This window comes from Narcine bancroftii, chromosome 11, assembly GCF_036971445.1.
Source record: "Narcine bancroftii isolate sNarBan1 chromosome 11, sNarBan1.hap1, whole genome shotgun sequence".
NCBI lineage: Eukaryota > Metazoa > Chordata > Chondrichthyes > Torpediniformes > Narcinidae > Narcine > Narcine bancroftii.
The window spans coordinates 87772966-87798843 of NC_091479.1; the positions used below are offsets into that span (position 1 = coordinate 87772966).

A 25878-nucleotide genomic window follows, 5' to 3' on the forward strand; every position below is an offset into this window, starting at 1 on the left:
GGGTGGGAGATGATAGGTGGGGGGGGTTGGAAGGACTGCAGGAAGGGGTGGAGGAATCTAGGCGAGGTGGAGAGACAAAGGAAGTAGGAACTGGAATAACTAGTTAAAGGGGGGGGGGGGGGAAGGCAAGCTGATTAGTGGAATGCAGTGAACCCAATGTTCATGCCTTGAGGTTGGAGGGTGCCCAGACAAAAAAATTAGGTGTTTTTCTTCCATTCATGAAGTAGTCCAACAACAGAAGTATTCTAAATAACATTCCTACTTGCAGGTAGTCAGGTTGGGATAGTGTGAAAGGCCATGGACAGACATGTGAGCTTGAGAGTATGACTTGGAATTGAAATGGTTGGCTACGGGGAGGTCGCATTTTGTTGTGGATGCAGAGGAGGTGCTGGGTGAAGCGATCTCCTAATCTGCGACAGGTCTCTCCGATGTAGAGAAGGCCACAGAGGGTGCAGTGAATGAGTTCTTTGGAGGTACAGGTGAAGTGTTGCTTCACCTGAAATGTCTGTTTGGGACCTCAAACCGTGGTGAGGGAGGAGGTGTGGGTGCAGGTATTACACCTCTTACGACTGTGGTGCGCTGTTAGACAGAATCACACACACACACAAGGTAAAGACTGAACAACAGGCTTTAATCCACAAAAACCTCCACAAAGGCCTCGGGAGGCCGGGTGGGGCTTGATCCATTTATGCCGACTGATTGGCAGCCTGGCCAGGTGTTGTCCTGTCCCCTTACTCTCCTGCAGGTACAGAGGTTGCCCCCTGCAGTAGGCCAGTGGTGTACCACCACAACGACCACAGTGGAAGGTGCCGGGGGGACAATGGGTGGGGAGGGAAGAGTGCAGAAGGAAGTCACAGAGGGAGTGGTCCCTACGGAAGGCTGAGAGAGGAGGAGAAGGAAAAATGTGTCTGGTGGTGGGGTCCTGTAGTAAGTACCAGAAATTCAGGTGGATAATGGTGAGGACGAAAGGGATTCTGTCTTCATTGTTTCTGGGGGGCAGGGAGGCTAGGGCAGATGAGTGGGGAATGGAGGAGATGCAGGTGAGGGCCGAGTTAATAGTGGTGGAGGGGAAGCCATATTTGTGAAAGAAGGCAGACATTTCAGAGGCTCTGGACTGGAAGACTTCATCTTGGGAGCAGATGCAGCAGAAACTGAGAAATTGAGAGAAGGGGATGGAGTCCTTGCAGGGGACAGTGTGAGGACATTTAGTACAGGTAGTTGTGGGAGTTGGAGGGTTTGTAATAAATGTCAGTATAGAGTCTGTTTCCTGAGATGGAGACAGAGAGATCCAGAAAAAGGAGAGTGTTATCAGAGATGGACCAGGTGAGTTTGAGGTCATGGTGGAAATTGACAAGCTCATCATGAGGCCGCCTCAGTGTTGTCATCGATGTCCAGGAGGAAGAGTTGGGGGGGGACTTGCCTGTGTAGGCTTGTAGCACGTTTTGCTCCACAAAATCCACAAACAGGCATGCATAGCTGGTACACATGTGGGTACCCATGGCTATTCCTTTAATTTGGAGGTATTGGAATGATTTAAGGGTGAGTACAAGATCTGCCAGGCGGAGAAGGGTATGGGTAGAAGGCAACTGCTCACATCTGAGGTCCAGGAAAAAGCGAAGTGCTTTCAGGCCCTCTGTGTGGGGAATGGAGGTGATTTGATGTTTTCTGCCAAACAGGCTCTTCGTTTGTTTTGTGAAAGTTCAGAGGAGTCTGGACATTTAAAGTATCCTGCAGCTACTGGTGGTTTAAAAAGCTAGGTTGTTGGTGAAGCACTCTCTGATGGAAGCTTAGGGTGTTTGATAAACTGGATATTGTTGACTATGATATTTAATGTGCACAAATACCAACAAAACATTATATTCTGGTTCAATTACCGACTGGATTTCTGGGGGAAATGGAATTACAAAATTGTATACCTTTAGAGAAAATAATGTATAATTTAGGGAATCAACCAGAAAAATGTTATAAGATTTGGAAGCAATATATGGATTTCATTGGTAAAAGTTCATCCGCAGTGTTCACTACTCCTGCTCCAACTCACCCTCGCTAACTTAGAGATTCAAGATAATATTTGTAAATTTGAAATTTAATTAATTAATGAATGATATATGATAAATTTAGGTAAGACTTTTTTTCCTACTTTTTTGGGGAGGGGGAAAGTTGGAGGGGAGAAAACATAAAATTATGTATCATTTTGCATCATTTTATTACTTTGTATGATATGGATAAGTATGCTATGTTTGTCATTGATGCAAATGAAAAATAAAATTTTCAAAACATCTGAATCAGAATTTATTGTCATTAACAAGTCACAAAATTAATTGTTTTGCAGCAGCTTCATTAGGAACAAACATTCATGTAACTCACATTATAAAAATAGTGCATGAAAAGTCAAAATAAGGCAGTGTCTTTGGTTCGTTGATCATTCAGGAACCTGATGGTAGAAGGGGAAGAAGCTGTCCTTGACATGCTAAGTGCTCGACTTTAAGCTCCTGTACCTTTTTCCAGAGTGAGGAGTACATATGGGAGTCCTTGAGGATCGAGGCTGCATTCTTAAGACACCACCTCATGCAGATATCCTTGATGGAGTGAAGTCTGGTGTCTGTCATATTGTAGGCCCAGTTAACAATCCTCTGGAGTTTTCTCGTCCTGAGTATTGGCACCTCCATACCAGACAGTGAAGCAACCAAGCCAGAATGCTTTCCACTGTACACCTGTAAAGGTTTTCAAGAGTCTTTGGTGACATACCAAATCTCCTCAATCACCTCATAAAGTATAGCTTTGTGATTGCATTGATGTGACGGCTCCAGGACAGGTCCTTGACACCCAGGAATTTGAAGTTCTTGACTCTCTCCATCACTGATCCTTTGGTGAGGACTGGATCATGTTCTCCTGACTTCCTCCTGAAGTCGACAATCATCTCCTTGGTTTTGCTAACCTTGAGTGCAAAGATGTTGGTGTGACATCACACAACAAGCTGATCCATCTCCCTCCTGTACACTTCCTCATTGCCATTTGTGATTCTGCCAACAACCATGGTGTCATCGGCAAATTTGTAGATAGCATTGGAATTGTGTCTGGCCACATAGTTATGGGTGAATAGTGAGTAGAGCATCTTGAGGTGTATCTGTGTTGATACTCAGTGAGGAAGAGACATTGTTTTCAATTAGTACTGACTGTGGTCATCCGATGAGGAAGTCAAAGATCCAGTTGCAGAGGCCCAGGGTTGGGAGCTTCTTGACCAGGATTGAGGGAATAATGGTGCTGAAGGCTGAGCTGAGGTCTATGAAGAGCAGTTGTATGCATGAATTGCTTTTTCAAGGTGATCCAGAGGTGAATGAGCTAGTTTTGAAGTGATCGTAGCATCTGAAAACAATGTATTAAAAATGCATGGCATACATCTCATTCTCACAAGGCTTACTTCCTGAAAGACTTCTAAATATCAACATTCAACAGTGAGAACCATAGAACACAGCACAGAAACAGGCCATTTCACCCTTCTAGTTCATGCTGAACTTGTATTTTCCCTGGTCCCACTGACCTGCATCCCTACCATCCATTTACAGGCAAACCCCACTGTACACAACTTCAATCAACACAAAACTTACTGTGATTTGGAAAACTGTGACCGTTTCCTGTTTTAAACGTGCAATTATTCAGTCACTGTGAGATCTTTCTGAGTTACAAGTGTGAATGGCCCTAAATCTTCTTTCTTTGGCTTGGCTTCGCGGACGAAGATTTATGGAGGGGGTAAAAGTCCACGTCAGCTGCAGGCTCGTTTGTGTCTGACAAGTCCGATGCGGGACAGGCAGACACGGTTGCAGCGGTTGCAGGGGAAAATTGGTTGGTTGGGGTTGGGTGTTGGGTTTTTCCTCCTTTGTCTTTTGTTAGTGAGGTGGGCTCTGCGGTCTTCTTCAAAGGAGGTTGCTGCCCGCCAAACTGTGAGGCGCCAAGATGCACGGTTTGAGGCGATATCAGCCCACTGGCGGTGGTCAATGGGGCAGGCACCAAGAGATTTCTTTAGGCAGTCCTTGTACCTTTTCTTTGGTGCACCTCTGTCACGGTGGCCAGTGGAGAGCTCGCCATAGAACACGATCTTGGGAAGGTGATGGTCCTCCATTCTGGAGACGTGACCCACCCAGCGCAGCTGGATCTTCAGCAGCGTGGACTTGATGCTGTCGGCCTCTACCATCTCGAGTACTTCGACGTTAGGGATGAAAGCGCTCCAATGGATGTTGAGGATGGAGCGGAGACAACGCTGGTGGAAGCGTTCTAGGAGCCGTAGGTGATGCCGGTAGAGGACCCATGATTCGGAGCCGAACAGGAGTGTGGGTATGACAACGGCTCTGTATACGCTTATCTTTGTGAGGTTTTTCAGTTGGTTGTTTTTCCAGACTCATGGCCCTAAATAAAATATGAGCAAATGACAGTGAGACTGTGTGGCCCTCTATTAATATGGATAAAAGAAAATATGGAAAAGAATTTGACAGTAATATTAAAAGGAAAGGAAAAGCAATTACTTTAGAAGGAAAACGTGGAAGTTATTAAACCACATGAAGACAGTGCCAGAAATAAGAAAATTGGACATGATCTGGGCTACAATGAGTCAACAGCATGCACAATTTTAAGTAAGAAGCACGAATATAAAAATGAAGGTGAAGTTGCATCAGTTTTTCTAAGAATAAATTTCTCGAAACAGAAGTCCATTAATGATTAAAATGGGATGGCTACTTCATCTATGGATTGAAGATTGTAATGAAATGTGAATACCTGTACTACATTGTACAAAAAAAAATCATTCAAACCAGAGCTTTAAACATTTTTTGATCCTTAAAGAAAAGAAATTTCAATAGGATAAGGAAACTTTTGCTGCAAGTTTAGGTTGGTTTGACCGCTTTAAACATCGAACAGGATAATACAACGTGAGAATTTCTGGAGAAGCTACTCGTGTCCTGATAAAAATGCTGCTACAAAATTTCCAGAAATTTTTCAAAAAGGATTTGAACTTGTTGAAGCCACCAAGGATTTTTATTTAAGTGTCACCCTAGCACGGAAAGAAGCATGGAAGTCTGCAGCAATTTCGAAAAAGCAATTACTAGCTGTAGGAAATGTATAATGAGAGAGAAAAAAAAATCAAAATCTGTACTGTCAACTTTGGACAAACATTTTTCTAAAAAATAATTTAGTTATGATGTAATTATGAAATAAATGAAAATACCATAATTTTTATAAACAGTTTTGGCATTCTATCAGGCTAAAAGTTGTTTTTAAAATACATTTTTAGAAGTCTTGATGGATGATCAGAAAGGACGGGGATTCATTGTAATTATTCCCATTGATTCTATTAATCACTTAATGTGAACTCGTCTTACACGAGTGAAAATTGGGGCAAATTAATCACGTAAAGCGGGATTTGCCTGTACCTGTCCAAATTCATCTTAAAAATTAAAATCGAGGCTGCATTCACCACTTAGCAGCTCATTCCAGACTCCCACCACTCTCTGTATTAAGTTCCCCCTAATCTTCTCTAAACCTTTCACCCTTAACCCATGGCCTCTGGTTTGTATCTCACCTACCCTCAGTGGAAAAAGCCTATCTACATTTACTCTGTCAATCCCCCTCATAATTTTAAATACCTCAATCAAATCTCCCCTCATTCTTCTATGCTCCAGGGAATGAAGTCCTAACTTGTTTAACCTTTCCCTGTAACTCAGTTCCTGAAGTCTGGGCAACATCCTAGTAAATCTTCTCTGCCAAATTAAATTATGTGATAGAAATTCTGCAGAATGTAATTTTCAGAATTCTGACAGAAATTCTATATATTGAAGAACCAGGTAAATATTCAATTCTCAGCCTAGAGTTTAATTTCACTTTGTGGGTGAATGGATGAATCATTCTTCAGTAGGCTCAGTGAGTCACCTTAACTAACCAGAATGAAATGAACTGAAATGAATTTAGTACTTTTTAAATTAAATTGGCCCATAAAATCTAAATTAAGATTAAGATAGAAACCAGGCAAAAGATCATGCTCTAAATATTTTTACTTGTTACAGATCAGAATATTTGCTTACAGAAGGACTTTAGATATACTGCATACGTAAATGTAATCAGAGTTACTAAGCATTTGAGTTGCAAATCAATAATGTTCAGTAACTTAACAAAATGAGAAGCAAAGTTGAGATGAGCAATTCAGTAAATCATTGAATATCGGTACTAACAGCTACAGATTATTAACTGCAGTAGTGACTGGAGTCCAATACTATAAATTGACTGATTCCTTAGAGACCAAACAAATGAACAACTTTGAGTGGTTTCAATCAAATAGCTACCTTAGTGTGTGATTTACAGTAGTCAAATTATCTAACCCTCTTGAGTGGTCTGCTTCTGCTTTAATTCCTTCCTGTGGCAAGGCATAACCAAAATTCTGTAATGTTAAGCAATGAAGTGATTCTGGAAATAGCTTCACTCTCATTTTTTTTCCAACTTGATCTACTCACAGCTAAATTTACTTTTATTCTGCTTAGAAGATGCCTTTATGGCTACAATTTTGGACTGCCTTTGACACTACTTACTGGTAAGTAGTCTTTGATCTGCTCAGTAGAAGTACCTAGAAGAAGAATGTCTAATTAATATAACCAATTTAAAAGAGCAAACTCTACTTCCTGGTGATATTTGGATTGAATTTTCCTAATAATATTTCTATCAATTGTTCTGAAAAGTCAGTATTGAGGCATGAATCTCTGGACAGAACAATGGAGGCAAAATGTCCCACCCCAACTAGATACTAATTGTATCAGCATCTAAGTGGCAATTGTTACCTTAGTGCTATCAGAATAAACACCTTTTGTTTTCATTATACTAACTCTAGCAATATGGGCATTGCTGTGTTTATTCCCCATTCTTAATTACACCTGAACTATCATTCAATATCAACCATATTGGTGTTGGCTCTAAAGCATATGCACATTGGCAGAGCTACTTTCTTTCAGGATATACTAAAATAGTTGGGGTTTACCAGGAGTTTCTTGGTTAGCATTACACATATTCATCTCTTCCAGTTCTTTAAATCTATTTAACAAGAAAGGAACTTGAAATGGTTCTGGATCATTGGTTCTGTCTTCTGGGTTTTCAGTTCAATAACTAATAAATGAGACCACCTAAATACACATTAGTACACACTATTCAAAAATAAGTAATTGCATGTCAGTCAAATTTGACAGATCTAACCTAACCCTATCCTAACTCAAGGTTGGAATTTCATGAAAATTGGTCACACTGCCAGATGTAACTTCCAAAGCATCAGGGCAACTCCAAGATCTTAGAATAGTGGCAACTAAACCCATTAAACCTGCACTTTCTGGATCTATGTTATGTTTTTTGCTAAATTCGGGAGGAGGCTGTCCAAAAAAAGCCTTCAATACATTTCCTGCAGAGTTGTTCATTCAGTGAGTATTCCCGGATATGAAACGTTATCTTCGAAACACACAGCTTTACTACAAGAACTGAAAATAAGTACAGTATTCACAACTTAGTTTGATGACTTTTGAGTATCTCATATAACTTTTCACTTCCCTGAACTTTCACTCACACTTTTAAAAAAATGAATAACTGTAACTTGTAAAATAAATTTAAAACAAACTTTTTAACATTTCATTAAATTAAATACAAAATAATGAGGGGCATAAATGTAAGTAGGCTTTTTCCACTGAAATACAAATCAAAGGACATGGGCTAAGGGTGAAAGGGGAAAAATTTAAGGGGAACATTAGGGGGAACTTTTTTTTTTACACAGAGAGTGGTAGGCGTGTGGAATGAGCTGCCAGTTGAAGTGGCGAATGAGGTTCAATTTTAACATTTAAGAAAAATTTGGACAGGTACATGGATGGGAAGGGTATGGTGGGATATGGACTGAGTACAGGTCAGTGGAACTAGGCAGAATAATAGTTTGGCACAGATTAGATGGGCTGAAGGGCCTGTTTCTGTGGTTCAATGATTCTAATTTTCCTTCATTGCCACAGGTTGCTATGTCAGCAAATTAATTTGGGAGAGGGAGAGATTATGAAGAAAATGTATAATAGTAAGAATGAAAGAGCTAGATAATGTGGAAAATTGCTCCTGTTGTACACAAAAAAGGACAGTGCCATATAAACTGCTTATAAATTCCCATTTTGTTTCATTAGAACCATTTATCTCTAGATCTCTTTACAACCTTGGTCCAAAAATGGATCAAAGAGACAAAATGCAGAGACAGGAATTGTCTTTGATGGAAATGCATAATTTGACTGAATATAGCATCAAGAGAACTGAGATCAGAGGGAAAACTATTACAATGGTTGAAACCATACCTCACACTGTGGTGCGCTGTTGGACAGAATCAGACACACACAAGGTACAGGCTTAAATCCACAAAAACCTCCACAGAGCCAGGCTGGCTGTGGCTGCAGCAACTCAGTGTGAGGCCTCGGGAGGCCGGCAGCCGGCCAGGTGTTGTCCTGTCTCCTTGCACTCCTTCAGGTACAGAGGTTGCTCCCTGCAGTAGGCTGGTGGTGTACCACCACACACACAAAGAAGAATGTTTATGGCTGTTCAAGGTCAATCATTCCAGCCCTAAGATATCACACCAGGTGTCTCTCAGGGCATATTTACTTGCTGCATCAATGAATATTCTGTCGAGAACAGAAGCAGTGATATCTCTTTGGTGATTGCATAAAGACCTAGACCAGCCATTCTCAACAGGCCTTCTTGGGGGCAACAGCATATTTAAATAAAAGCCTTGTCTTCTTTTCACCATGCAACAGAATATATTATGTTTTTTATATAGCTGGTAGGAGAGAAGTACAGAAGAAAATTAAGACATTGGTTGATAAAGGGCAGTTATCAGTCAATGACCATCTTCAATAACAGAGAATCTGACCACAGTATCATTCATTGATTTCATCATTGTCAGGATCCCCATCATCAACATTCTTGGGATCATTGACCTGAAACTCAATTGGAGTAGGGACATAAATATTGTGGATATATTTTTTTAAAAATTAACAGTGCAGCACAGCAGAAGGCTCTTCCCACCCATGAAACCCATGCCGTCCAGTTCCACCCACTAACCTACCAACTCTGTACAATTTGGAAGGTGAGAGGAAACCTGGAGAAAACCATTGCAAGTCACAGGGAGAAAGTACAACTTCTTTGCAGACAGCACCAGATTCAAACCTGGGTCGTTGGCAATGCAATAGCATTGCACTAACTGTGTCAAAATACCCTGTAACAAAGTTTTATCTCCCGATTCCAAAGCCCTTCCATAAGTCATGTTAGAAATATGGTGGAATACTCTCCATTTCCCTGCATGATTGCAAATCAAAAATCACTCAATCAACTTTTCAGCATCCAAATTAAATGATCTTGTCTGGCTTGCATCCTAAGCATTCATTACCTTCACCACTGACATATTGTAGCTGTATTGTGTGGCAGCACATGCTTTGTTTTCACTGCTACCATCAGGAAAGAGCTATAAGTGCCACAATACTTGCACGACCAGGTTCAGGAACAGCTGCTCCCTCTCCATCATCAGACTCCTCAACAATAAACTGAATCAGTGACTCATTTAAAGACTTTCAATCAGTTTGTTTACATTTATTAATTTGCTTACATGTATACATTGGGTACAGTTGTTTATTTGGACTACCAAAAAGTGGTAATTCAGTCTCACCTGCAGAAAAAAAGGATCTCAGGGTTATATGTGACGTCATGTATGCACACTGACAACAAATCTGAACATGCAAAAGGCACTGCACTTACCTGCCATTGCACCTCCAACAGTATCTCTCAAACCTTCAACTTCTCAAAGAGAGGACAAGTCAGCAAACGAGAATAATACTACCATCGTGCAAGGTTGACGTCGCTGTGAGCGCAACGCCTCTACAGCGCATGCGATCGGGACCGGACCTCGGTTCGAATCCCACGCTGTCTGTAAGGAGTTTATTCGCTCTCTCCGTGTCTGGGTGGGCTTTCTCCAGGTTTCCTCCCACCCTTCAAAGCATACTTGGGGGGGGGGTGTGGAGGTCATTGGGGTGTAAGTTGGGCGGCATGGACTCGTAGGGCCAAATTGCCCTGTTACAGTGCTGTATAAATTTTTAAAAAAAATTTGACTTGGGAAATTGTCAATGGTATTAATTCCTAGAATTTGTGAAGATAATGTACCTGCAACATTACCACTTGTAATGCTAATAAATATTGACAGCATTCTGGGAAAAAAAAGTTTAAATGTAAAGGATGGGAGATAGTATGAAGACAAGATGAAGAGTGTGAGATGAGAAGCTGGACTGATGGATGCCAGGGAGACAGTGACGGGGAAGGGAAGGGAATGCGTCCAGGCGGAGGTCAGTGACACGGTGACACCAGCATCGGGAGCGCGCCCGCGTGGTGACGTCAGCCGATGACTGAGGCCGGTGGCGGCGCTGACGACACAAGGTGAGGTGGAGGCGGCCTGAGAGGGACTTTCGTGGCCGCTCCGCAGCGAACGGCAGCTGGATCTCGACCCGCACCCCCTCCGGATCCACCGGTAGGTCGATGCTTTGGATGCCCACCTCGAAAGGGACCGGTTTATCATGGCGCGGGTGGCCGGAGCGGAGGGAACCAGGGTGGAGGCGAACCGTTAGTGGCTGCCGCCCCGGGGTGGCGGATCCTTCGGCGGGTGCTGCCTGCAAGATGGCGGAGCGGAGTCCTGTGGAAGCGGGGTCCCTACGGTGTCCCCGCTAACTGGTATCAGTGAGAGCGGCTGGCGGAACCCATCCCTTCCTCTGGACGCCCACTGCGGCGGTCGGGCGGGCGGGGCTGGGATCTCCGCTTGAACGTGGACCTGAGCAGTGGGGAATGGAAGGTGGTCCCGCCCCAACCCCGGCTAACCCACCCCCCCCCTCCAACCCCGGCTTACCCCCCCCGACCCCAGCTTACCCCCCCCCCCTCTCCAACCCGGCTTACCCCCCCCCCTCCAACCCCGGCCTTACCCCCCCTCTCCAACCCCGGCCTTACCCCCCACTCTCCAACCCCGGCCTTACCCCCCCACTCTCCAACCCCGGCCTTACCCCCCCCCTCTCCAACCCCGGCCTTACCCCCCCCCTCTCCAACCCCGGCCTTACCCCCCCCCTCTCCAACCCCGGCCTTACCCCCCCTCTCCAACCCCGGCCTTACCCCCCCTCTCCAACCCCGGCCTTACCCCCCCCCTCTCCAACCCCGGCCTTACCCCCCCCTCTCCAACCCCGGCCTTACCCCCCCCTCTCCAACCCCGGCCTTACCCCCCCCTCTCCAACCCCGGCCTTACCCCCCCCTCTCCAACCCCGGCCTTACCCCCCCCTCTCCAACCCCGGCCTTACCCCCCCCTCTCCAACCCCGGCCTTACCCCCCCCTCTCCAACCCCGGCCTTACCCCCCCCTCTCCAACCCCGGCCTTACCCCCCCCTCTCCAACCCCGGCCTTACCCCCCCCTCTCCAACCCCGGCCTTACCCCCCCCTCTCCAACCCCGGCCTTACCCCCCCCTCTCCAAACCCGGCCTTACCCCCCCCCTCTCCAACCCCGGCCTTACCCCCCCCTCTCCAACCCCCGGCCTTACCCCCCCCCTCTCCAACCCCGGCCTTACCCCCCCCTCTCCAACCCCGGCCTTACCCCCCCCTCTCCAACCCCGGCCTTACCCCCCCCTCTCCAACCCCGGCCTTACCCCCCCCTCTCCAACCCCGGCCTTACCCCCCCCTCTCCAACCCCGGCCTTACCCCCCCCTCTCCAACCCCGGCCTTACCCCCCCCTCTCCAACCCCGGCCTTACCCCCCCCCTCCAACCCCGGCCTTACCCCCCCCTCTCCAACCCCGGCCTTACCCCCCCCCTCCAACCCCGGCCTTACCCCCCCCTCTCCAACCCCGGCCTTACCCCCCCCTCTCCAACCCCGGCCTTACCCCCCCCTCTCCAACCCCGGCCTTACCCCCACTCTCCAACCTCGGCCTTACCCCCCCCCTCTCCAACCCCGGCCTTACCCCCCCCCTCTCCAACCCCGGCCTTACCCCCCCTCTCCAACCCCGGCCTTACCCCCCCCTCTCCAACCCCGGCCTTACCCCCCCCCCTCTCCAACCCCGGCCACCCCCCCCCCCTCTCCAACCCCGGCCTTACCCCCCCCTCTCCAACCCCGGCCTTACCCCCCCCCCTCTCCAACCCCGGCCTTACCCCCCCCCTCTCCAACCCCGGCCTTACCCCCCCCTCTCCAACCCCGGCCTTACCCCCCCCCTCCCCAACCCCGGCCTTACCCACCCCCTCCCCAACCCCGGCCTTACCCACCCCCTCCCCAACCCCGGCCTTACCCCCCCCTCTCCAACCCCGGCCTTACCCCCCCCGCTCCTCCCCCTTGCCCCCCCGCTCCTCCCCCTTGCCCCCCCGCTCCTCCCCCTTGCCCCCCCCGCTCCTCCCCCTTGCCCCCCCCGCTCCTCCCCCTTGCCCCCCCGCTCCTCCCCCTTGCCCCCCCCGCTCCTCCCCCTTGCCCCCCCGCTCCTCCCCCTTGCCCCCCCGCTCCTCCCCCTTGCCCCCCCGCTCCTCCCCCTTGCCCCCCCGCTCCTCCCCCTTGCCCCCCCGCTCCTCCCCCTTGCCCCCCCGCTCCTCCCCCTTGCCCCCCCGCTCCTCCCCCTTGCCCCCCCGCTCCTCCCCCTTGCCCCCCCGCTCCTCCCCCTTGCCCCCCCGCTCCTCCCCCTTGCCCCCCCGCTCCTCCCCCTTGCCCCCCCGCTCCTCCCCCTTGCCCCCCCGCTCCTCCCCCTTGCCCCCCCGCTCCTCCCCCTTGCCCCCCCGCTCCTCCCCCTTGCCCCCCCGCTCCTCCCCCTTGCCCCCCCGCTCCTCCCCCTTGCCCCCCCGCTCCTCCCCCTTGCCCCCCCGCTCCTCCCCCTTGCCCCCCCGCTCCTCCCCCTTGCCCCCCCGCTCCTCCCCCTTGCCCCCCCGCTCCTCCCCCTTGCCCCCCCGCTCCTCCCCCTTGCCCCCCCGCTCCTCCCCCTTGCCCCCCCGCTCCTCCCCCTTGCCCCCCCGCTCCTCCCCCTTGCCCCCCCGCTCCTCCCCCTTGCCCCCCCGCTCCTCCCCCTTGCCCCCCCGCTCCTCCCCCTTGCCCCCCCGCTCCTCCCCCTTGCCCCCCCGCTCCTCCCCCTTGCCCCCCCGCTCCTCCCCCTTGCCCCCCCGCTCCTCCCCCTTGCCCCCCCGCTCCTCCCCCTTGCCCCCCCGCTCCTCCCCCTTGCCCCCCCGCTCCTCCCCCTTGCCCCCCCGCTCCTCCCCCTTGCCCCCCCGCTCCTCCCCCTTGCCCCCCCGCTCCTCCCCCTTGCCCCCCCGCTCCTCCCCCTTGCCCCCCCGCTCCTCCCCCTTGCCCCCCCGCTCCTCCCCCTTGCCCCCCCGCTCCTCCCCCTTGCCCCCCCGCTCCTCCCCCTTGCCCCCCCGCTCCTCCCCCTTGCCCCCCCGCTCCTCCCCCTTGCCCCCCCGCTCCTCCCCCTTGCCCCCCCGCTCCTCCCCCTTGCCCCCCCGCTCCTCCCCCTTGCCCCCCCGCTCCTCCCCCTTGCCCCCCCGCTCCTCCCCCTTGCCCCCCCGCTCCTCCCCCTTGCCCCCCCGCTCCTCCCCCTTGCCCCCCCGCTCCTCCCCCTTGCCCCCCCGCTCCTCCCCCTTGCCCCCCCGCTCCTCCCCCTTGCCCCCCCGCTCCTCCCCCTTGCCCCCCCGCTCCTCCCCCTTGCCCCCCCGCTCCTCCCCCTTGCCCCCCCGCTCCTCCCCCTTGCCCCCCCGCTCCTCCCCCTTGCCCCCCCGCTCCTCCCCCTTGCCCCCCCGCTCCTCCCCCTTGCCCCCCCGCTCCTCCCCCTTGCCCCCCCGCTCCTCCCCCTTGCCCCCCCGCTCCTCCCCCTTGCCCCCCCGCTCCTCCCCCTTGCCCCCCCGCTCCTCCCCCTTGCCCCCCCGCTCCTCCCCCTTGCCCCCCCGCTCCTCCCCCTTGCCCCCCCGCTCCTCCCCCTTGCCCCCCCGCTCCTCCCCCTTGCCCCCCCGCTCCTCCCCCTTGCCCCCCCGCTCCTCCCCCTTGCCCCCCCGCTCCTCCCCCTTGCCCCCCCGCTCCTCCCCCTTGCCCCCCCGCTCCTCCCCCTTGCCCCCCCGCTCCTCCCCCTTGCCCCCCCGCTCCTCCCCCTTGCCCCCCCGCTCCTCCCCCTTGCCCCCCCGCTCCTCCCCCTTGCCCCCCCGCTCCTCCCCCTTGCCCCCCCGCTCCTCCCCCTTGCCCCCCCGCTCCTCCCCCTTGCCCCCCCGCTCCTCCCCCTTGCCCCCCCGCTCCTCCCCCTTGCCCCCCCGCTCCTCCCCCTTGCCCCCCCGCTCCTCCCCCTTGCCCCCCCGCTCCTCCCCCTTGCCCCCCCGCTCCTCCCCCTTGCCCCCCCGCTCCTCCCCCTTGCCCCCCCGCTCCTCCCCCTTGCCCCCCCGCTCCTCCCCCTTGCCCCCCCGCTCCTCCCCCTTGCCCCCCCGCTCCTCCCCCTTGCCCCCCCGCTCCTCCCCCTTGCCCCCCCGCTCCTCCCCCTTGCCCCCCCGCTCCTCCCCCTTGCCCCCCCGCTCCTCCCCCTTGCCCCCCCGCTCCTCCCCCTTGCCCCCCCGCTCCTCCCCCTTGCCCCCCCGCTCCTCCCCCTTGCCCCCCCGCTCCTCCCCCTTGCCCCCCCGCTCCTCCCCCTTGCCCCCCCGCTCCTCCCCCTTGCCCCCCCGCTCCTCCCCCTTGCCCCCCCGCTCCTCCCCCTTGCCCCCCCGCTCCTCCCCCTTGCCCCCCCGCTCCTCCCCCTTGCCCCCCCGCTCCTCCCCCTTGCCCCCCCGCTCCTCCCCCTTGCCCCCCCGCTCCTCCCCCTTGCCCCCCCGCTCCTCCCCCTTGCCCCCCCGCTCCTCCCCCTTGCCCCCCCGCTCCTCCCCCTTGCCCCCCCGCTCCTCCCCCTTGCCCCCCCGCTCCTCCCCCTTGCCCCCCCGCTCCTCCCCCTTGCCCCCCCGCTCCTCCCCCTTGCCCCCCCCGCTCCTCCCCCTTGCCCCCCCCCGCTCCTCCCCCTTGCCCCCCCCCGCTCCTCCCCCTTGCCCCCCCCGCTCCTCCCCCTTGCCCCCCCCCGCTCCTCCCCCTTGCCCCCCCCGCTCCTCCCCCTTGCCCCCCCCGCTCCTCCCCCTTGCCCCCCCCGCTCCTCCCCCTTGCCCCCCCCGCTCCTCCCCCTTGCCCCCCCCGCTCCTCCCCCTTGCCCCCCCCGCTCCTCCCCCTTGCCCCCCCCGCTCCTCCCCCTTGCCCCCCCCGCTCCTCCCCCTTGCCCCCCCCGCTCCTCCCCCTTGCCCCCCCGCTCCTCCCCCTTGCCCCCCCGCTCCTCCCCCTTGCCCCCCCGCTCCTCCCCCTTGCCCCCCCGCTCCTCCCCCTTGCCCCCCCGCTCCTCCCCCTTGCCCCCCCCGCTCCTCCCCCTTGCCCCCCCCGCTCCTCCCCCTTGCCCCCCCCGCTCCTCCCCCTTGCCCCCCCGCTCCTCCCCCTTGCCCCCCCCGCTCCTCCCCCTTGCCCCCCCCGCTCCTCCCCCTTGCCCCCCCCGCTCCTCCCCCTTGCCCCCCCCGCTCCTCCCCCTTGCCCCCCCCCGCTCCTCCCCCTTGCCCCCCCGCTCCTCCCCCTTGCCCCCCCCCCCGCGCCACCCCTCCTTGCCGCCCCCGCGCCACCCCTCCTTGCCGCCCGCCTCCCCCTTCAGCCCTGAGCCCTCTCCCCCTTCCCCACTTTAAATTGCTTTTTTTAAATGTTCTTTTGTTTGAGAGATTTTCATTTGCTATGTTTTCATATACCTGCCTTAATATTTTTTCTTGGGATTAATGTGCCTTTGGAATTTGTGAAAATGATAATAGTATTGTGGAATGAAGCCATGATTTTTTAAAAATCCTTTGGGAGAACATGGTAATGTCAGGCCAAATTATTTTACTTCATTATGAGTGAAAAAGTGACAAGTGATTTTGGTAATCCTTTTAGTTTTGATTTGAGTATCATGCATTTCTTGAGTGACATGATATGCTTTGTATTGTTCATGTATGAATAATATGAAAGTAAGAAGCATTCTTATAGATTTGTCAATGTTAGTGAAACTAAATAGTCCAGAGATATTGAAATCCCACAGAAGTGTATTGAACAAAATTTAAAGCTTTACAATTTTTCCCTTAAAAAACACATACTGGTATATTGTGTTTTGAAGAACTTGTGTGACTATAAACCACAAGGCAGAAAGCCCATCAAGCCTGCTTTCTCTCCATATCCTTTGACAGATAGCCTTACTAATCAAAAACAATCAACCTGCTTTACCTAGTGACTTGGTCTCCACAGCCATCTGTAGCAATGATTTCCACAGATTCGCCACCCTCTGGATGAAGAAATTTCACACCTCTGTTTTGAAGGGAAATAAGTAGTAAATTATTTGGGCTGCTTACCAAAAAATTTTGATATCTATTAAGAGAGTTTAAAATTGTGCATTTTCTATTAAGCAGAATTGCCATTACTAGGTTTCCCATCAACTCCTGATGAGGATGGGAGGGTTTAGACACCCAAAAAAAGTATCTGGGCAAGTCACAAATCTTGTAATTTTTAGAGAAAATTGGAGGCTGGATATCCTGACTCACTTCCTGAGCAGCCCTTCCACTATCTGCAAGTCACAAATCAGGAGTGTGATGGAATAATCTTCATTTGCCCTGGATGAGTTGAGTTCCAGCAATACTTTCAATGCCACACCTTCCAGGAACAATGTAGTTTGATTGCCCCCTATCTTTTGTCCTTAACATTTCCACATTCTCCAAATTTTAGCTGAAAGAAACGTGTATTTGTATTAAGGTAGAAAGAATATTGAGATGTTTTGACTGAACAGCTTTTAATCTAACATGGTCAATTGTGTGTGGTAAAGTACTTATTATTTCACCTGTCAACAGAGATCTACACCTGAACCACTATTTTTAACTATTCCTTAGTTTGACTAGATTGGCTTCATTTTAGGCTATATAATTATAGATTGGGTTCTTTGGACTTGCTGAATTACTTGAAGCAATGTAGTTTGTCCTGATATGTACTAGTAGATAGAGCTCCTTAATTTTTTGATTCTTTCTAACCTCTGTTATTCTCCCTGTGATTGCCTGGGTTTCCTCCAAGTGTTCCAGTTTGCTCCCAAGCATGTATATAGATTTGCCAATATTAGATTGGCTCTATTGTGCGTTTAAAGGGCAATCTTGTGGGGGGAGGGGGGGAATTGTTTCAGTGGTGTATTACTGTAATTCTATGAAATTGTGTAATAATTCATTGGGATGTATTAACAGGTTATTCAAGAAAAGTGAAGATATTTTCAAAACAGTAATTTCATGTTTGGTCACAATTTTAAATTTACACTGAGTTATTCAAGATAATTGGATATTTAATACACTATATATTTAGGCAGTGGAGTAGAGCAATATCACTTTATCTTTAGGGCTTTGGTTTTAATAGATGTCATTATAAAATGCAAAAAAAATTTAGCTGAGGAGGTCCTATCCTGTTTCAGATAATTTTCTGAAAGACAAGCTCATGCACAACTGCTTCCCAAATAGGTCCCTATCAGCCTTGAGAGAAAAAAAATAACAGTAAGATAAAATAAACAGAAAATAATGTACTTTTTTTGTGCAAAAGGATTTTTTATGCTATGATCAAAGCTCATCTGTGATGTGAATTTTTAACTTCATTCTGAACCAATGCTGCTATAGTAACTCCATCTTTGTACAAATTTATATGGCATGAATGACATTATTTTCAACTAAACTAATGATTTTTCAACAGATTTGAAGCCATGAAATTAGTTAGGATGAAAAGAGTTTGTTTGGTTTATGAACCATTATGTAATATACAGAAATTGTTTGAGCCCTCATACTAGATCATGAGAATAATTTTATTTATTGTGGATTATATCAATAAGGCATAGTTAATCTTTTCCTAATAATTCTCATTCAAGAAATCAAAAAATTCACAGTGACATCAGTCGCAAATGTTGGCCACTGCTCACACACAGCAATGACAATGTCGTTAATTTTTATTTTGTTGACTGCTATAACTATAAAGATTTGGGAGTATTAAAGCAAAGAAAAGCAAAATATCATGTGGCATGATGTGATAGCATTTTTTTGTAGTAAATAATCTTAGCTTGTTTCATTTGTTTCTGGGTCAAGTGGATTTATTCTGAAAATCTTCCAAATGCCATTGGTTCCTTTAAATATGCACTTGGGGTTGGAAATCCACATCGGTGCATGTTCATCTGCAATATGTGACAGAATCAATTAAAAATACAAATTTTATAACTAACAGTGCAACTGGAAGAATGAAAGTTTCTGTATTGTAATTAATGTGTATGAGCATCAAATTTTGCAAAATTAAGCTATGTAATAGATCAAAATGGTTTGATTGGACAGAACATTCTTGGAAAAATGAAGGAGTGGCCACCATCAGTTTACAGATCTGCTTGTCTTCCAACTCGTTACAGTTGACTTTATGGTCTGCTCTTGGTTCAAAGGACCAGTGACCGATAATCAAAATTGATGTCATGTATTACAATGCAAATAAATCTTTAGCTGAGGGGATCCTATCCTTCCAGATAATTTTCTGAAAGATATAAGTTCACAATCCATAACTGGCTCTGAAATGGACCCTAATCAGCCTTGTGAAACAAAGAAAACTAAAATAAAATAAGCAGAAAATAATGTAATACCTTGCATTGCTATTATTGATGGGTTTAAGGCTAACTTTGATTCTGCAGTTTGAACCTTTTGAAGTAATTGCAGCTATTTGAAAACATCAGGCTGAGGCTTCATTTGACTGGTTATCGTAAGCTTCTATCTTTCAATTACTGGATTAGTAACATGGAAATCTGGAGTAACACTCCAGATGTAAACTTCATCAACTGAAGAATATAATTTCAATGATCTTGTCTTAATGATTCAGTCTTGAGATTCAGTTGGCTGTCAGCTGCAGAATTGTATTCCACAAGTTCTATAACTCCCTCGCTCAATATATCTATCTTCCACCATTGCAGTCAAGCCAAAATGCCAACCTGATTTTTAAAAAAAATGAAATACAGAAAGGCAAAAGAGCATCCCCATTCTGAAAATGAGGGATCTTCTTGGAAAAGTTGGAATTCAGAACTAAATGTGCATACAGCAGCAAATAATATCATGCAGTAGACAGCCAAGTCATTGACAAGAGTTAAGAAAGTCTGCGGATGCTGGGGGGCAAGTGCAATACACAAATGTACTGGAGAAACTCAGCAGGTCTGGGATTAGATCAATGCTAGAGTCCAACCACATCGTAATGTGACTAATTCCTTCTTTGGCTTGGCTTCGCGGACGAAGATTTATGGAGGGGGTAAAAAGTCCACGTCAGCTGCAGGCTCGTTTGTGGCTGACAAGCCCGATGCGGGACAGGCAGACACGATTGCAGCGGTTGCAAGGGAAAATTGGTTGGTTGGGGTTGGGTGTTGGGTTTTTCCTCCTTTGCCTTTTGTCAGTGAGGTGGGCTCTGCGGTCTTCTTCAAAGGAGGTTGCTGCCCGCCAAACTGTGAGGCGCCAAGAGCCCACTGGCGGTGGTCAATGTGGCAGGCACCAAGAGATTTCTTTAGGCAGTCCTTGTACCTTTTCTTTGGTGCACCTCTGTCACGGTGGCCAGTGGAGAGCTCGCCATATAACACGATCTTGGGAAGGCGATGGTCCTCCATTCTGGAGACGTGACCCATCCAGCGCAGCTGGATCTTCAGCAGCGTGGACTCGATGCTGTCGACCTCTGCCATCTCGAGTACTTCGACGTTAGGGGTGTAAGCGCTCCAATGGATGTTGAGGATGGAGCGGAGACAACGCTGGTGGAAGCGTTCTAGGAGCCGTAGGTGATGCCGGTAGAGGACCCATGATTCGGAGCCGAACAGGAGTGTGGGTATGACAACAGCTCTGTATACGCTTATCTTTGTGAGGTTTTTCAGTTGGTTGTTTTTCCAGACTCTTTTGTGTAGTCTTCCAAAGGCGCTATTTGCCTTGGCGAGTCTGTTGTCTATCTCATTGTCGATCCTTGCATCTGATGAAATGGTGCAGCCGAGATAGGTAAACTGGTTGACCGTTTTGAGTTTTGTGTGCCCGATGGAGATGTGGGGGGGCTGGTAGTCATGGTGGGGAGCTGGCTGATGGAGGACCTCAGTTTTCTTCAGGCTGACTTCCAGGCCAAACATTTTGGCAGTTTCCGCAAAGCAGGACGTCAAGCGCTGAAGAGCTGGCTCTGAATGGGCAACTAAAGCGGCATCATCTGCAAAGAGTAGTTCACGGACAAGTTTCTCTTGTGTCTTGGTGTGAGCTTGCAGGCGCCTCAGATTGAAGAGACTGCCATCCTGGTGGCCAATTAAACAGCTAAAAGAAGGAAGAGGAGACAAAAACATTCTTATGATTTGTCCTGGGAAGGCCAGCCAAGGTTGAAGCACTTGTGATCAGAAATGCAGAGTGGTTGATCCTTCTTGGCATACCCTTGAAGCCCATACCATCACAGAAGTGAGTCTGCAGTCAATTAATTTAGGGCATTGAAGTTATGGAGTATGCATGTTTATTAAGAAAAATTAGTAAGCTAAAATGTATGTTTGGTACACCTCTTGCAATCAAGTACATTGAAGATCATTTTCCTTATCTGGAGTCTGCTCTGGAAGCATTTTTGGATGGCAGATCATAAATGGTAAACAAGGTATGTTGGTGACACTTCAAAAGTACCTTGTCTGCAGAGTCTTTGAGACACCTAAAGGTCTGAAAAACCCTTGAATAACACTTCTGAATTTAATTGAGGATAATAAAGGAAAATGGTGGAGTATTTTTATTCGAGTTTGATTCTGAGCCTTGCTCATGCCGAGTGAATACTAATCCTGAAAAGAAATAGTGCTGTAGACAATAGCATGGGAAGAGCCTATGAAAAATTGTAAAATGACATGAGACACCAGGCCATCATTCAGCTCATTCTGTTTGGATGGAAGAAGAGTTATCCAAAGTACAGAAATCTCAACCATTTGCTTTGTAATCCTGTTGGACTTTCCTCTTAATGTACATCAAGTATACATTTTTAAATGTGATGAGGGTTTTTGACAATAAAACCCTGTTGAGCTTTGAATTCTGGAAACCTCCCAACCTCTGGGGAAAATATTTTTATATCCCCTATAATTATTTTATTAATTGCTTTCCATCCGTGTACCCTGGTGTTTATTTCCTAAAAGTGAAATAAATCATTCCCTCATCTACTTAATTTGATATACTGTGTTTCAATTAACTGTAGTTCTAATGAACATAGCCTTATTTTATTCAGTCTTGTAGCAAAAAAAATTGATCCCAAGGAGTATTTGCAGGAGTCCATTGTGCACCATCTCCAGTGCAGTCCTATTTTCCAAGCAATGTTACTGGAACTCTATATAGGTATTCAACCTCTGGTTTGTCCAGCATAATTTTCCCACTCCTACTTCATTAGCTGAAGCACAGTGTAAAAGAAAAACCTGTGCACTGTTTTAACCACTTTATTAACCTGTCCTGTTGCTTTTCAGAATCTGGTATAGACATCACAATTTCTTTATTCTTTCAAGTCCCTGGAGTGAAAGGACTGCAAAATGCTCCTCTTTCTCTGAATGAGCTTTGTTGATGAAGCAAGACGCTGAAGCATGGAGGATCAAATATTGTGTTGGCTGACACCAGAAGAGAGGCTGTGATGCTGATTTAGAGTATTGCAGCTGAAGAGGTTGCTGAGAATATCACCTCAGCAGCAATCAAAATATGCATCTGTTCATATGGAAAGTTATGATAATGCTTTAGGGTGATATGATGGGTCATTGAGAGTCTCCCTCCCCTTAACCCCCGCTTCTCAGTTCATGGAATTGGAAGCAACAGAAATTCACTCTTACGGAATTTATCAATTACTGTACTACCAAAAATCTGGGATATGGAATTGAAATGCACCCTTATGATGTTGATGGGGAAGGTAATTTAGACATGCAGCACAGTAACGGTACTTACGGCCTATAAGCCTGCACATCCCCCACCCAAGTAGAAAGTAAATGGTTCTTGCATCAATTCGTGTTTCTTGAGGACTGCACACACAATGAGGCTTCATGTTACAGAAAAATTGACACTGTTTAGAAATACAGTCCATTTGCGCAACACAAGGTTTGCCTGTATTGAGAAGAAATATGAAGTAGGTAAACATGGTTCCTTGGACACTAAAATTAATCTCTCCCATGTAAATGGGAGAGCTGATATGTGAAGGTGACATTTGTTTTCAACCCATAAGTTAAAAAAAATATTTAATACAGGAAAAGGAAATGGAGAAGCTTCTTCCTCATTGTGCTTATCGTACAAAGAAATAGTTTCTGTCTTAGAATGGGGAAGATTTTTGGACACATCAGAGTTTGTTGTCGTGAAATTCATTGTTTTGCGGCAGCATTACAGTGCAAATATTGCTATAAAATTACATTTGAAAGAAATAAATTAATGCAAAATTAAGAGAAAGTGAGGGAATGTCTGTGGTTCATTGTCCATTCAGAAATCTGATGGTAGAGGGGAAGAAGCTGACCTTGTGCCGCTGGGTGTTCATCCTATGGCTCCTGAATCTCCTTCCCAATGGTAACAGAGTGAAGAGGGCATAGCCTGGGTGGTGGGGGTCCTTAAGGATAGAGGGATAGAGGCTGCTGTCTTAAGACTCAATGGAGTGGAGACTGATGCCTGTAATGGCATTGGCCGAGTTCTCAACTCTCTGTAGTTTTGAACTGAAATGAGTCATGTAGCTGATTTGATGTCAAATTTCCAGCATGTGTTTTGCATGCTACTTGGACTTTTTTTTTCCAACTTTAGGTTGGTTGGACTTTGTGTTAGAAGGAAGTGATCAAATGGAATATGGATTTCCTCAGCTCCAGGCCATAATCAGTGAAGATTGGTAAGAAGTTCTCCGCAATCTCCATCAGTACTGGAGTACAACAGGGCTGTGTTCTGAGCCCCCTTCTCTACTCACTTTACACCTATGACTGTAGCACCATTTGCAAATTTGCTGACGATACCACAGTAGTGGGTTGTATAAAGAAAGGGGTGAGTCTGCATACAGAATGGAGATTTAAAAACTTGGATGAATGGTGCACCAATAAACAACCTTTCACTCAATGTCACCAAAACTAAGGACATGATTGTTGACTTCAGGAAAGGAAAACCAGAGGTGTACAATCCAGTGATCATTGGGGGATCAGAGGTGGAGAGGGTGAGCACATTTAGATTCTTGGGCGTCACTATCTCAGAGGATCTACTCCTGGACCAAACACTAATGGCATCGTGAAGAAAGCAAGTCAGTGCCTCTACTTCTAGGAGTTTGTGGAGGTTTGGTATGACATCAGAAACTCTGGCAAACTTCTGTCTGGTCTGGGAACACCATTATCCCTGAGTGTAAAGCCCTCCAAAAGGTGGTGGACACAGCCCAGGACATCATTGGCAAAAACCTCCCCACTACTGAGTGCATCTACAGGGAATTCTGCCGTCGGAGGGCAGCAGCAATCTTCAAAGACCCTCTCCACTCAACGTACACTCTGTTCTTGCTGCTGCCATCAGGAAAGAGGTACAGGTGCCACAAGACTTGCACCTGTTGCACCTCTACATCAAACTCCTCAACAATAAACTCAATCAGGGACTAATTTAAGGACTCTTGTGCACTTTATTGATTTTCTTTGCTTTCCCTGGATTGCACAGTTTGTTTACATTTGTCATCTGTATACAGTTCTTTTGATTGTTTACATATTCATTTGGTGTACAGTTTATTTTTGCACTACCAATTAGTGATAATTCTGCTGTGCCCTCAGAGAAAAGGAACCTCAGGGTTGTTTGTGAATGCCATGTATGTACTCTTGACAAAAAACTGAAACCAAGTCTTGAGCCAAAACAGAAATTTGGTAATCCCTGGATAATTTGGTAATTATACTTTTCTCTCTTGGTCAGAAGATGTCGAATAAGTTCATGAAATGTAAAACATGCAAATATTTCATATATTAACTGGGTAAGTGGGTGAATTCTTTCAGGACCAGAACTCTTCAAAAGGAGCAGCATTCTCTCAAAGCAAAAGAGTTGGCACTTCCGATATCTGTTCCTGAGAACTTGTACTGTCCAAAATATCAGTTTCAACTCCTAACCTTACTCAAAGTCCAACTTAATTTATGTAAATCTTCAGTCATTGATTTAGAATAGATTGACAGGAGGAAAAGAGTTTTAGCTAGAGCCTTGAGCATGTGCACAGTAAGGGAAATGCTGATTCAGGCAAAATTATATGGTATAGTTGGGGATGTGTGAGATTGATTTTTGGGGTGGGGTGGTGTGTCGGTGTACCAAAGGGTAACTTTAAAGATTGCTTAAGTTGGGATCTCATGAAAAAGGCAAGATTCTGCTCAGGAGGCCTCATTTATATGGCACAGAGCAAACATTATATAAACTAGGTTGCTTTGTGATGGGCCAATGGCATGGGTATTTTTGGAGTCATTTGATAGAATTGCTCCAAAATGAACATTACATTAATAATGGGGTTGCTTTCTGCAGGCCTGCTGTAGGAAATGGGCCATTCATTCAAGTATTATTTGCAGTGGGAAGGGCATGATGGAATTTGATCTGGAAGGCTCTGTAATCAAACTGTACATGGGAAATACTGTTTCTCATAGTTATGAAAAAGGCAATATTAAGTTACTGAATCTTTAAATTAATGAATTGGTTAAACAAGATAGGATTGGAATAAACACTCCTATAAGGCTAGATATGTTAAAAATCGGACCAAATATGAAAGAGAAGGGAATAGAAAGATGAGGTGAGATGGATGTAATTGAAGGCAACTTATGATGTGTGATTATCACCAACCCTTTGAGCTGAATGTCATTTTTAATTCTGTTTTCTCTGTTACGGACTGAGAGTTTAGAATCATCTTATGATTAAGACCATCTGCAGTGAAGCCTTAACATATTGCATTTAACATATTGCATTTAACATACTGCATTAAGCCTTAACGTACTTCATTAAACTAGATTACTAATGTAAATTCTGAATTTCTCTTTACAGAAATAAGATTAAATTCAAAGAAAAATAGTTTAGAGTGAAGACATCCTGGTCTTATTAATTCCTGATAATTTCCAATATTGTTTGTAATAATCAGAGTTGATTAGTTTCTTTATTTTTTTTTTACAAGGAAATAATTTTTACTGGTCAAAATTATTTAAATTTTAAATGAATTTGCACTGAATTGATGGAACTCTAAAATTAAAAATGAGCCAATGTTTTTGAATATTTTAATGAGATTTCACATCCAATGTTAAAATTCTCAAAGATACACTGCACTTAAAATCACCAATGCCTGAAGAGGGTGCACAAAATCAGTGAATCGGTGCGGAATCGAAAGGCCAACGTGGCCTGTTTCCGCTCCATAAATGGTTATATGGCATAGTATCTTCAAAAAGAGAAAAAGTAATTTGTGAAATGTTATTCTTTTTGTTTTAAATGATGCAGTATTCATTGGAAAAATGTACTAATTTACTGTTTGTTGCACAAGTATCAAGTTCTTTAAGTAATTCTAATTAATGTTCTTGTCTCTGGGACTTAATGAAGCTTGTGAGAATGCAGAATCTTATTTTGTAGTTTAGATTTTCAAGGTATGGTTCCTTGATCTACAGATTAATTAATTTCACAGACTTGTACAGCTAAAATTGCCTCAATTTTTAACTCCGGTGAGTGGATGAATTTTTTGGTGTGTTTGCAAATGGCTTGATTGGGAAAAATTGATCTTTTTAAAATATTTTTGTTATGCAGACGTCTACAGTGCTCGTTTTATTTGTACCT

General features: G+C 47.6%; 1 protein-coding gene across 4 annotated transcripts in view; it reads left to right on the plus strand.

Annotated features, from left to right (window-relative positions):
- The first annotated feature begins 10416 nt into the window (after positions 1 to 10416).
- LOC138746090 (ras-related protein Rap-1b) overlaps positions 10417 to 25878 on the plus strand; it is a 40908-nt gene continuing 25446 nt past the window's right edge. For 2 of the 4 annotated variants that reach the window (XM_069903906.1, XM_069903908.1), the window contains exon 1: positions 10428 to 10558. The gene's annotated coding sequence lies outside the window, so the exon portion shown is untranslated. Of the gene's footprint in view, positions 10559 to 25878 lie in introns of all 4 variants that reach the window. The other 2 variants (XM_069903909.1, XM_069903905.1) reach the window with 2 other exon arrangements.